This window comes from Rhinoderma darwinii, chromosome 1 (assembly GCF_050947455.1).
Source record: "Rhinoderma darwinii isolate aRhiDar2 chromosome 1, aRhiDar2.hap1, whole genome shotgun sequence".
NCBI lineage: Eukaryota > Metazoa > Chordata > Amphibia > Anura > Rhinodermatidae > Rhinoderma > Rhinoderma darwinii.
Window position 1 is genome coordinate 368,318,527 of NC_134687.1, and position 13,355 is coordinate 368,331,881.

Consider the following 13,355-nt stretch of genomic DNA (forward strand, 5'->3'; position numbering starts at 1 on the left):
CCTGAGACAATAGAAAGTGATAGAGGAATTCCCTTTACTGTAGAGGAACTCCGAGACATCCTGCAGGTCCTGGGTATAGAGCAGCTTTTCACACCCTGTATCCCAAGAGCAATGGGAAGGTAGAAAGGTGGGATGGGACTTTTAAGTTAAAAATCAAGAAGGTCATGGCTGAAACTCATAAACCATGGACTGAGTGCCTGCCTATTGCCCTGTGACCTCACCAGTTATGTGGGAGCTCTGAAGAAACAGCTCACGCAGATGTATAAATATGTTTATGATTCCATTCCAGAACCTAAGCGAAAGGAGGACATTGTATACAGCCAGGGGACTGGGCTTGTGTAAAGAGACACCGTAAAGCACTAGAGCCGCACCGTGGCGCTCCGTACCAAGTCCGACTCACAACTTCCACATCCGTTACATTGGAAGGAAAGAACTTGGACACACGCCGGTCACTGCTGAAAGGTCCTCAATCACGATGAACTGTGGGTCTCGTCAAGCTCCAGCTGACCACCATCTTCTCTGTCATCTCTACTTTACCTATTGTCTAAATGATGAGCTAGAAGAAGAGTTTAATGACACGTTTATCAAACATCAAGTGATATCAGTATTGACTACATTGCTGGACTATTGTATATGTCTCCATTCAAAGACGATGCCATATCTGAAGATAGATAACGTTATTGCCTTAGCCTTGCGGTCCCATCTCTTTTCTCTAGCGCTTAACCCTAACTCTCCTGGAGTTGTCCTTCGTGTAATAGCAGCGTGGGCATTGGTTCCCTGTCTGTTTAACCGTGTAAGATATTCAAAGAGGGAAGCGCTGTGGAAAACAGATCTCAGGCCAGGAATACTGCCGTCGATTATGAGATGTTACCCCAATGACAGTGTGTGATGTGTAAACATGGGTCAGGTTAATAAAAATGACATGTTGTTTGATGCTGTAAACCTCGCCAGCTGTGAGGGAAGAGACACAGAATATGTACAGTCTGGGGATAAGAGCAACTGGCAGCTCCCAGTGCTCAGAGAGCTAGAAAATGGAAGACGCAGGGTCTAGAGGGTGTAATACGAGGTCATCTAACTGATAAAGGGGGTGGCATCGATGAATGCCACCGGACAGGGCATGATCTTGTTCTCCTGGATTGCAGGAGTGTTAAATCATTCCAGGGATGTGCTTCCACCCAACATGTATGTCATATATGTGGGTACGAGGCATATAAGTGGTTGCCACCCAGGAGACCAGGAATATGTACCTTAGCTAGACTACAACCAGCTACTTAGATAGAGATATATTATGTAACATGTTTGATCGCAAAAGTATCAGCAGTTAAGAAAACAACACAGGATATTAAAATTCATGTGGTCCAGACCACCCACCACCCTAAGAACCGAGGTGGGAGAAAACATTCAGAGCCACCTGTTTATGTGACACTAAATGCTTCTACACCTGATAAAGTTATCTGTCAAGTCGTAGAAAACCACCAAGATAGATGGGTTTGCCCGAATTGTGAAACCTGTAATTCCCTAAATCTTCAGGTGTGTACAGTATGTAACGCTGTGCACTCACCTATTGCTAGACACGTATCCTGAGTATTTGTCTCGCGGTGAATGGCATTAAAAAAATGCCCTGGTCTAGGGGATCTAGCCAGAACGTAATTTCGAACGAATATTCGAATACATGGCTAAGCAATTTTATGTTCAAAAGAAGGGAATTGTCAAAGATATTTTAATTATCTTTATATGTGTGAACATATATTGCTTTAAATGGACAGTTGAGTTGTCACTAAAGCTCAAAAACCTGCTGAAACAAGAGCCTACATGGGGGGATGGCTATTCTATTTCAAGTCGTTTAGTTTATGGCTTTGCATTTCAGCTGTTACAAAGGCAACGTGGGAAAACGTGCTGACATTGTATTTCTTATGGCTAAAGATATATGTGGAGTTTTGGGATATTACCATATTTAGAATGCTCATGCTTTGCAAGTACGAGGTTACCACCTACTCTCATTCTCTTATAAATAAAGATGGATCTGCCCCCTGTGGGCAGAGACTGTTTGAACACTGACGCTGCGTGTCATGGTCTCTCTCCAGCCGGCCGGCCTCTCTCAGATCCACCATTGAGAGAGCATTCATTAATTTGGAACTCATAGACAAATGCAGATAATGTCCAACGTTAATGGACAATGTAAATTCTGCAGCGACAAACATCTGGTATCGACGCAATCGTATCGCCCCACAGAATAAAGTTAATATGTCATTTATAGCGCACGGTGCACGCAGTAAAAAAAAAAGAATAAAAAAACAATAGTAGAATTGCTGTTTATTAGTCACCACGCCACCTAAAAATAGAATAAAAACTGATCAAAAAGCCGCATGCACCCCAAGAAAACTACAATGGATTCCTCAAGGGGTCTAGCTTCCAAATTGGGGTCACTTTTGGGGGGTTCCCAATGTTTTGGCACCACAAGACCTCTTCAAACCGGACATGGTGCCTAATAAAAAAGAGGCCTCAAAATCCACTAGGTGCGCATTTGCTTCGGAGGCCGGTGCTTCAGTCCATTACCGCACTAGGGCCACATGTGGGATATTTCTCAAAACTGCAGAATCTGGGCAATACGTATTAAGTTGCGTTTCTCTGATAAATCCTTTTGTGTTATAAAAAAAATGGTATAAACAGGATTTTCTGACAAAAAAAAATATGTAAATTTCACCTCTGCTTTGCTCTAAATTTCTGTGAAACACCTAAAGGGTTCATAAACTTTCTAAATGCTGTTGTGAATACTTTGAGGGGTCTAGTTTCTAAAATGGGGTATTTGATAGGGGTTTCTAATATATGGGCCCCTCAAAGCAACTTCAGAACTGAACTGGAACCTAAAAAAATAAATAAATGAGGCAATACTTCGCTTCTTACATTATACTGATAATGAGCCGTGCCCACCCCGAGATGACCCCAGTTTTGACCGTTTGTATAAACGGAAACCCCTATTAGACCGTTCCAGTGCCCGGTTTTCCCAAGCATTCACCCCCGAGAAGTGTATTTCTATTGATGAGTCCCTGGTACATTTTAAAGGGAGGGTTCAATTCTGCGAGTACCTGCCGGGTAAGAGGGCAAGGTATGGTGTGAAGATGTATAAGCTGCGAGAGTGCATCCGGGTATACCTACAGGTTTAGGCTATATGAAGGGAAGGCCACCCCCAAACCAGACTGCATCCTGGACTACAATAGGTACATGGGAGGGATGGACTTGTAAGATCAAATCCTGAAGCCCTACAGCGCCATGCGGTGTGGTATAAGAAGCTGGCCGGGCACATCATACAGATGGCATTGTACAATGCGTACGTGCTACGTCGATGTGCAGGCCAGACGGGAATTTTCCTGGAATTTCAAGAGGTGATTATCAAGAACCTAATCTTTAGGGACCAAGAAGGGGGGGCACCCAGTACTTCTGGAAGCGGGGCCACACGCATCGTACCAAGGCGGCAACACTTTCCAGGAGAAGTTCCCCAAACTGGCAAGAAGGGAAAAAGTCAAAAGAGGTGCAAAGTCTGCTATAAGAGGGCGATAAGGGATGACACAATATATCAATGTGACACGTGTCCCGAATAACCAGAGCTCTGTATGAAAGTCAGTTTTAAAATTTATCATACATCCGTTGGTTTATAATTTAGCCCAATTTTACTTACCCTGAAGCACTCCGCACAGCTTATGCCCCCTCGTCTTTCCCCTCTGAGCCCTGCTGTGTGTCCAGGCAGCTGATAACAGCCACATGTAGGGTATTGCCATACCCGGGAGAACCCACATTACAGTTTATGGGGTGTAGGTCTCTGGTCAAAATGCTTACTACACCTCTAGATGAATGCCTTAAGGGTGTAGTTATTAAAACGGGGTCACTTCTTGCGGGTTTCAACTGTACTGGTACCTCAGGTGCTTCTGCATACATGACTTCGCACTAGAAAATCCCCAGTAGGCCAAATGGTGGTCCTTTACTTCTGAGCCCTCCCATGGGCCCAAACGGCAGTTTATCACAACAAATGGGGTATTGCGGCACTCAGAACAAATTGCGCAACAGAATGTGGTATTTTGTTTCTTGTGAAAATAAGAAATTTTCAGCCAAAACTACATATTATTTGAAAACAATAATTTTGTTTTCATTCCCAGCCCAATTCAAATAAGTTCTGTGAAAAAACTATGAGGTCAAAATAGTCACAACACCCATAAATGAATTCCTTGAGGGGTGTAGTTTCCAAAATGGGTTCATTTGTGGTTGGTTTCTATTGCTTTGATACCTCTGGGGCTCTGCAAATGCGACATGGCACCCGAAAACCAATCCAGCAAAATCTGGACTCCAAAGAACACACAGCGCTCCTTTCCTTCTGAGCCCTCCCATGGGCCCAAACGGCAGTTTATCACCACAAATGGGGTATTGCCGCACTCAGGACAAATTGGGCAACAAAATGGAGTATTTTATTTCTTGTGAAAATAAGAATTTTTGAGCTAAAATGACATATTATTGGAAAAAATTTATATTTTTTTAATTCCCAGCCCAATTCAAATAAGTTCTGTGAAGAAACTATGGGGTCTAAATGGTCACATTACCCATAAATGAATTCCTTGAGGGGTGTAGTTTCCAAAATGGGGTCACTTCTGGTGGGTTTCCATTGCTTTGATACCTCTGGGGCTCTGCAAATGCGACATAGCACCTGAAAACCAATCCAGCAAAATCTGCACTCTAAAGAACACACAGCACTCCTTCCCTTCTGAGGCCTCCCATGGGCCCAAACGGCAGTTTATTGCCACAAATGGGGTATTGCTGCACTCAGGAGAAATTGGGCAACAAAATTTAGTATTTTGTTCCCTGTGAAAATAAGAAATTTTGTTAAAAAATTACATCGTATTGGAAAAAATGTCATTTTTTTAATGTCACAGCCCAATTGAAATAGGTGCTGTGAAAAAACTGTGTGGTCAAAATGCTAACAACAACCATAAATGAATTCCTTGAGGGGTGTAGTTTCCAAAATGGGGTCACTTCTGGTGGGTTTCCATTGCTTTGATACCTCTGGGGCTCTGCAAATGCGACATGGCACCTGAAAACCAATCCAGCAAAATCTGCACTCTAAAGAAAACACAGCGCTCCTTCCCTTCTGAGGCCTCCCATGGGCCCAAACGGCAGTTTATTGCCACAAATGGGGTATTGCTGCACTCAGGAGAAATTGGGCAACAAAATTGAGTATTTTGTTCCCTGTGATAAGAAAGTTTGATAAAAAATTACATCGTATTGGAAAAAATGACATTTTTTTAATGTCACAGCCCAATTGAAATAGGTGCTGTGAAAAAACTGTGTGGTCAAAATGCTAACAACAACCATAAATGAATTCCTTGAGGGGTGTAGTTTCCAAAATGGGGTTACTTTTGGTGGGTTTCCATTGCTTTGATACCTCTGAGGCTCTGCAAATGCGACATGGCACCTGAAAACCAATCCAGCAAAATCTGGACTCCAAAGAACAAATAGCGCTCCTTTGCTTCTGAGCCCTCCCATGGGCCCAAACGGCAGTTTATCATCACAAATGGGGTATTGCCACACTAAGGACAAATTGGTCAACAAAATGGGGTATTTTGTTCCCTGTGAAAATAAGAAATTTTGATCACAAATGACAGTTTTTTGGAAAAAATGTCATTTTTTTCATTTCACAGCCCAATTCAAATACGTGCTGTGAAAAAACTGTGCTGTCAAAATGGTAACAGCAACCATAAATGAATTCCTTGAGGGGTGTAGTTTCCAAAATGGGGTCACTATTGGGGGATTCCTACTGTTTTGGCACCTCAACACCTCTTTAACAGGTTCCCGACCGCTGGCCGTATTTATACGGCCAGCGGTCAGGGTCTCTGAAGTCCGCCGTATAGACTATTTACGGCGGCACTTCAGAGACTGTGCACGCGCGATCGCGTGCACACAGCTCTGTGCCCTGGCTGTTGCTAACAGCCATGGGCACTGGGCAGAATGTCAGGGGTCAATCTTTTGGCCCCTGAACATGTGATCGCTGTGACAACCAATCACAGCGATCACATGCATTTCTGCATAGAAAACAGTGTGCACGCGATCGCGTGCACACAGCCCTGTGCCCACGCTGTTACCAACAGCTCTGGGCACTGGGCAGAGTATCAGGGACCAATCTGATGGTCCCTGAACATGTGGTCGCTGTGAAAACCTATCACAGCGACCACATTTGTTTTATTTTGACTTTTCTGGCAGTAAATCTCCTGCCTCTTTTCTTCTCCTCAAACATTGTTTCAGTTTGAGGAGAAGAAGAGACTCGGGAGAATTGCTGCCAGAAGATTACAGTTACAGTTACACAAAAAATACAGTTACACTCTAAAACATTCTCTGTATAGATAGATTTCTATCTATCTATACAATCTATCTATCCATCTATCTTTTTTTCTATCTATCTACCTTTCTATCTTTTATTCTATTAGAATAGGCAGGTAGGGAGTATATAATTAGATATATATCCACATATATATAATATATATAGCAATAGCGGTTTATTTTTTTGTTAGCGGTAGTGTAGATATATATAGCAGTTAGTTTGTGTGTTTTATATAAAATAAAAAATAAATAAAAAACAATTTGTTTAGTTAGTGTTAGTGTTAGTTACGTTATGGCGAGGAAGTTGTTTAGCGCCGAGGAGGCATACGCCATGCTGTGGTCTGAGTCGGAGACCGCATCAGAGATGGCGTCCGAGATGGAACCTGTTTTAGGTAGTGACGATGACAGCGTCACTTCAGGTTCATCTTCAGGGGACGTTGTCCCTGATGCAGTTGAAACTGCAGAACTTGAAAGCGCAGGGCCAAGTAGCGCTGTAGCACGGGACAGCCTGGTCCCTTCAGTCCAGGCTCTTGTATGGGCACCTGCCCCATCTTTTGGGCCTAGAATCCACGGATTTACTGCCACTCCTGGCATAACCGTGGACAATACAAATTTTGTCCAAATGGATTACTTCCATTTATTTATAACGGACGACATCCTAAATCAGATTGTCCACGAAACAAATTTATTTGCCACTCTATATATAAGGCAGAAACCTTCATCCACCCATGCCAGAGATTGGACGCCCACCAATTTGCTGGAATTAAAAAAATTTGGGGGGCTCACCCTAAATATGGGTATTGTCAAAAAGCCCTCCATTAGGTCTTACTGGTCAACAAGACCCGCCCAAGCCACCCCAGTATATTCTGCAGTAATGCCCAGGTCTCGTTATGAGACAATAATGAGGTTCCTCCACTTCAATGACAACGCACAGGCCCCCCCAAATACCGATGCAAACCGGGATCGGTTGTTCAAAATAAGACCGCTAATAAATTCCCTGAATAATTTATTTCTGCAACTCTACACCCCTGAGCAGAATGTAAGTGTGGACGAATCCCTCCTCAACTTTCATGGCAGACTTAGCTTTCGCCAATATCTACCTTCAAAAAGGGCAAGATATGGCGTTAAGCTCTACAAATTGTGTGAAAGCGGGTCAGGATATACCACCGCCTTCAGAATTTATGAAGGGCGGGACCGCACAATAAATGTTCCTGGATGCCCCCCTGATCTTTCCACCAGCAGTAAGATCGTGTGGGAGATAATGCAGCCTCTGCTTCACAAGGGGTACCACCTGTACTGTGATAATTTTTATTCGAGTGTGCCCCTGTTTAGGCATTTGCATGCTGCAAGGACTGGGGCATGTGGTACCATGCGCAAAAACAGAATTGGTTTTCCACAGCAATTAGTGGGGAAGCACATGGTAAAGGGGGACTCCTGTGCTTATGCATCTGAGGAATTGCTGGCGGTCAAGTTCAGGGATCGCAAAGATGTGTATGTGCTAAGCACGATTCATACCGCAGGAACAGTGGCAGTGAGGGAAAGGGGGGCAACATCGGACAAGCACAAACCAGTGAGCGTGTCCGAATATAACAAGTACATGGGGGGGGGGGTGGATTTAAGCGACCAGCTTTTACAGCCCTATTTAGTAAAACGCAAAACTAAAACCTGGTACAAAAAAGTGGCCATTTATTTGTTACAGGTGGCCATCCACAACTCATTTGTGCTCTACAAAAAAAACAGAGGCAGAGACACATACCTGGATTTCCAGGAAAAAATTATTGAAGGCCTCATTTTTGATGTTCAGGACACCCGAGAATGCCCCCAGTCTGAGGATGTCACGCGACTGACTGAAAGACACTTCATCAGTCGGATTCCCCCAACACCAACCAGAAGCAACCCTCAGAAAAAGTGCCGCGTCTGCAGAAAAGACGGGCACCGCAAAGATTCCCGATATTTCTGTCCCTCATGTCCCTCACAACCAGGCCTGTGCATTGAGCCATGTTTTAAAAAATACCACACTGTTCTGAATTATTAGATTTTAGTTAATTCGTTGAAAATATATTTGCCCTACATTACGTTTTTATTTTTCCCCTGATTTTACTCCAAGCGTGAGGGAGGGAATGGGTGGGTGGGGGGTGGATGTCATGTTTGCATATTCTCTAAAGTTCATCTGCTGGAGAGCTCCATTTGCATAAACCTGCAATTTCTTATTTTAGAAAACCCAAAAAAATAAATTCCCATTATACCCCTAGATGAATATTTTGGGATTTCTGCTTCAAGAGCAGATATTTTGGAAGTGTTATAGAAACTCTGTTGAGTTTTGTAAAACCAGCTTTGAAAAAAAGCGATTTGTGAAATAAGCTTCTTCTATCTTCCGCCCTCCTACTTCTCTATGTGATAAATAAGACACACATAATTGGTATCCCCATGCTCAGGAGAAGTGGAAGAATGTGAAAGGAGATGAATTTTGGCCGTGGTCTATGCCGTGTGTGAAAAATGCTGGTATAAACTGACGCATTTGCTAAAAAATTGCTAATTTTATTTTGATCCATCTTATTCAAGAAACTTTCAGAAGAAAACTGGACTGTCTAAAAATATGATAAACCCCTTGAAGAAAACCTTGTGGGGTCTACTTGCGTGACTGAAGTAATTTATGGGGTGATTCTAATCTTTCAGCAGCATTAGGCCCCCCAGAAAACAGTATGCGGCTATAAAATCAAGTGCAGAATTCCTGGACCGAAAAGGCCAAAAAGCCTCCTTTTATGCCAAGCCCTGGCACATGCCCGTGAATAAAGCACACATATTTGGTATCCCCATGCACAGGAGAAGTGGAAGAATGTGAAATGCGATGAATTTTGTCCGTGGTCCATTTTGTGTGTGAAAAAGCTAGCATAAACTTACGCATTTGTTAAAAAAAAAGGTAATTTTATTTTGTTCCATCTTATTCAAGAAACTTTCAGAAGAAAACTGGACTGTCTAAAAATATGATAAACCCCTTGAAGGAAACCTTGTGGGGTCTACTTGTGTGAATGAAGTAATTTATGGGGTGATTCTAATGTTTCAGCAGCATTACGCCCACCAGAAAACAGTAGGCTGCTATAAAATCAAATGCAAAATTCCTGGACCGAAAAGCCTCCTTTTATGCCAAGCCCTGGCACATGCCCGCACAGTGAATAAGGCACACATATTTGGTATCCCCATGCACGGGAGAAGTGGAAGAATGTGAAAGGAGATGTATTTTGTCCGTGGTCTATGCCGTATGTGAAAAATACTAGCCTAAACTGACGCATTTGCTAAAAAATAGCTGAATTTTTTTTGTTCCATCTTATTCAAGAAACTTTCAGAAGAAAACTGGACTTGCTAAAAATATGATAAACCCCTTGAAGGAAACCTTGTGGGGTCTACTTGTGTGAATGAAGTAATTTATGGGGTAATTCTAATGTTTCAGCAGCATTACGCCCCCCAGAAAACAGTATGCTGCTATAAAATCAAATTCTAAATTCCTGGACCGAAAAGGCCGAAAAGCCTCCTTTTATGCCAAGCGCTGGCACATGCCCGCACAGTGAATAAGGCACACATATTTGGTATCCCCATGCACGGCAGAAGTGGAAGAATGTGAAAGGAGATTAATTTTGTCCGTGGTCTATACCGTATGTGAAAAATACTAGCCTAAACTGACGCATTTGCTAAAAAATAGCTGATTTTTTTTTGTTCCATCTTATTCAAGAAACTTTCAGAAGAAAACTGGACTTGCTAAAAATATGATAAACACCTTGAAGGAAACCTTGTGGGGTCTACTTGTGTGAATGAAGTCATTTATGGGGTGATTCTAATGTTTCAGCAGCATTACGCCCCCCAGAAAACAGTATGCGGCTATAAAATCAAATGCAAAATTCCTGGACCGAAAAGGCCGAAAAGCCTCCTTTTATGCCAAGCCCTGGCACATGCCCGCACAGTGAATAAGGCACACATATTTGGTATCCCCATGCACGGGAGAAGTGGAAGAATGTGAAAGGAGATGAATTTTGTCCGTGGTCTATACCGTGTGTGAAAAATACTAGCCTAAACTGACGCATTTGCTAAAAAATAGCTGATTTTTTTTTGTTCCATCTTATTCAAGAAACTTTCAGAAGAAAACTGGACTTGCTAAAAATATGATAAACCCCTTGAAGGAAACCTTGTGGGGTCTACTTGTGCGAATGAAGTCATTTATGGGGTGATTCTAATGTTTCAGCAGCATTACACCCCCCAGAAAACAGTATGCTGCTATAAAATCAAATGCAAAATTCCTGGACCGAAAAGGCCGAAAAGCCTCCTTTTATGCCAAGCCCTGGCACATGCCCGCACAGTGAATAAGGCACACATATTTGGTATCCCCATGCACGGGAGAAGTGGAAGAATGTGAAAGGAGATTAATTTTGTCCGTGGTCCATACCGTGTGTGAAAAATGCTAGCATAAACTGGCGCAATTGCTAAATTCTTGCATTTTTTTCCAATTTTGCCCACTTTAGAGAAAAAAATAAAAATTATATATACTGACAAATGCCACTAAAACAAAGCCCTATCTGTCCTTTAAAAAGAGTGTAAAATTCAAAGATGAACTTTATTCACCTGCTGAGTTATAGTCATCTAAAGAAGCGCATAGCAAAATTGTGAAATTTGCTCTGGTCATTTAGCTGTAAAACAGCCTAGTCCTTAAAGGAACAGTGTCATCACAAATTATTTTTTTATATGTTAAAGATGTTAGTGCTTTATTAAAAACGTTTATATTCATTTGTGTGTTTGTGTTTTACTTTTTCTTATTTTTACACTTTTTCTTCCCTATGGGGGCTGCCATTTTTTGTTCCATTTCTGTCTGTGTCGATTAACGACACATACAGACATGGAATACGGCAGCCACAGTCCCATAGGGACTGCGAACGGCTCCCGTCCCATTGACTTCCGTGTACGGCGTCTGTGTGGGAACTGCGCATGCGCCGCTCCCACACAGTCCAATTCGAAATTGGCGCCGTCCGGCGCCATTTTCCTGTGGACCGGAAGTCGCGGCCGGACAGTAATATTACTACTTCCGGTCGCGGCTTCCGGATTTGTGCACTTGGACCAGCGGCAGCAAACGGAGCGGATGGGCCGGAGGGAGCCGCGGCGGCAGGAGCAGGTAAGAGATTTCAATGTATGTTCGTGTTTGTGTGTGTTTACTACTGTATGTAAACCTACTACGCTGTGTGTTAGCTCAAAAAATAGCGACACACAGTGTAGGAGGTTACACCGTTCAAACCCCTCGTTTATCCCGGCACTAGCCAGGATAAAGGAGGGGGGGATGCTGAGAGCTCACTAGAGCGAGGGCTTTTAACCCAATGTTGCAATGCTGCAATTTTGGGAACTAGCTCCATCTAGTGACCAAAAATGGGTAGTATTATAAATTAGAAATAATTTATAATATTTCCTGACTCGCGAAAAAAATAAAAAAAATTTGAACAATGTTTAATCACCCACACACTAAATGTTTAATTTTTTTTAAAAAAACATGTTTTTCTGGCAACACATTCCCTTTAACCGGTTAAACCTGGCATGCTGCCTAAAATATATTCTAATAAAAAGAGGCCTCAAAATGCACTAGGTGCTTCTTTGCTTCTAGGGCTTGTGTTTTAGTCCACGAGCGCAGTAGGTCCACATGTGGGACATTTCTAAAAACTGCAGAATCTGGACAATACATATTTAGTAGTGTTTCTCTGGTAAAACCTTCTGTAACAAAAATGAATATAATTGAAATTCAGCAAGAAAAATTAAATTTGCAAATTTCACCTCCACTTTGCTTTAATTCCTGTGAAATGCCTGAAGGGTTAAAAAACTTTCTAAATGCTGTTTTGAATACTTTGAGGGGTCTAGTTTTTAAAATGGGGTGTTTTATCAGGGTTTCTAATACATAGGCTCCACAAAGCCACTTCAGAACTCAAGAGGTACCTTAAAAAAAAGGCTTTTGAAATTTTCTTAAAAATATGAGAAATTGCTGTTTATGTTCTAAGCCTTGTAACGTCCAAGAAAAATAAAAGAATGTTCAAAAAACGATGCCAATCTAAAGTAGACATATGGGAAATGTGAACTAGTAACTATTTTGGGTGGTATAACCGTCTGTTTTACAAGCAGATGCATTTAAATTCTGAAAAATGCTATTTTTTCACAATTTTCTCTAAATTTTGCAATTTTTCACCAATAAACACTGAATATATCGACCAAATTTTACCACGAACATGAAGCCCAATGTGTCACGAGAAAACAATCTCAGAATCGCTTGGGTAGGTTTAAGCATTCCGACGTTATTACCACATAAAGTGAAATATGTCAGATTTGAAAAATGGGCTCTGAGCCTTAAGGCCAAAACTAGGCTGCATCCTTAAGGGGTTAAGCATAATGGCACAGTTATCACAAGACAAGCAGGGGAAACAACCTCTCTGTGTCACATCTGGGTTCGCACCCCTGTTAAGACTAATTTTCTTGCTGACATCCGTCATGACAAGTCTGTCCCTAAGGTTACGGGGCCTTCTATAAGAAAATAATGGAGGGGAATGAAATTCAGTTACCATATCATAATAATTCCCAAGAATTCTCCAATGCCTTTTGATAATCCCTGCTACGTTAGGGCTGCACATACTATATGTTGAAACCATAGGAAGTCTAACAGTTTTATGTCGGTTCTTTTTCAAACCTTGGCGGAGTTGACTCCTATCCATCAACTTCACTGTTTCCAAATATTTTTCCAGGAGTTTTTTTGGGTATCCTCTTTCCCGAAATTTCCCTATCATCTTATTGAGGTTATTATCCAAACTAGTGGGGTCATCCACAATATGTTTCACTCTCAATAGTTGGCTATATGGTAAGGATTTAATCATTCCCTTAGGGTGATGGCTATCAAAGCTCAGCAGATTATTACAATCTGTCTGTTTAATATGTAAATCTGTCACTAATTTATGGTCTTGAATGCTAACCATGGTATCCAG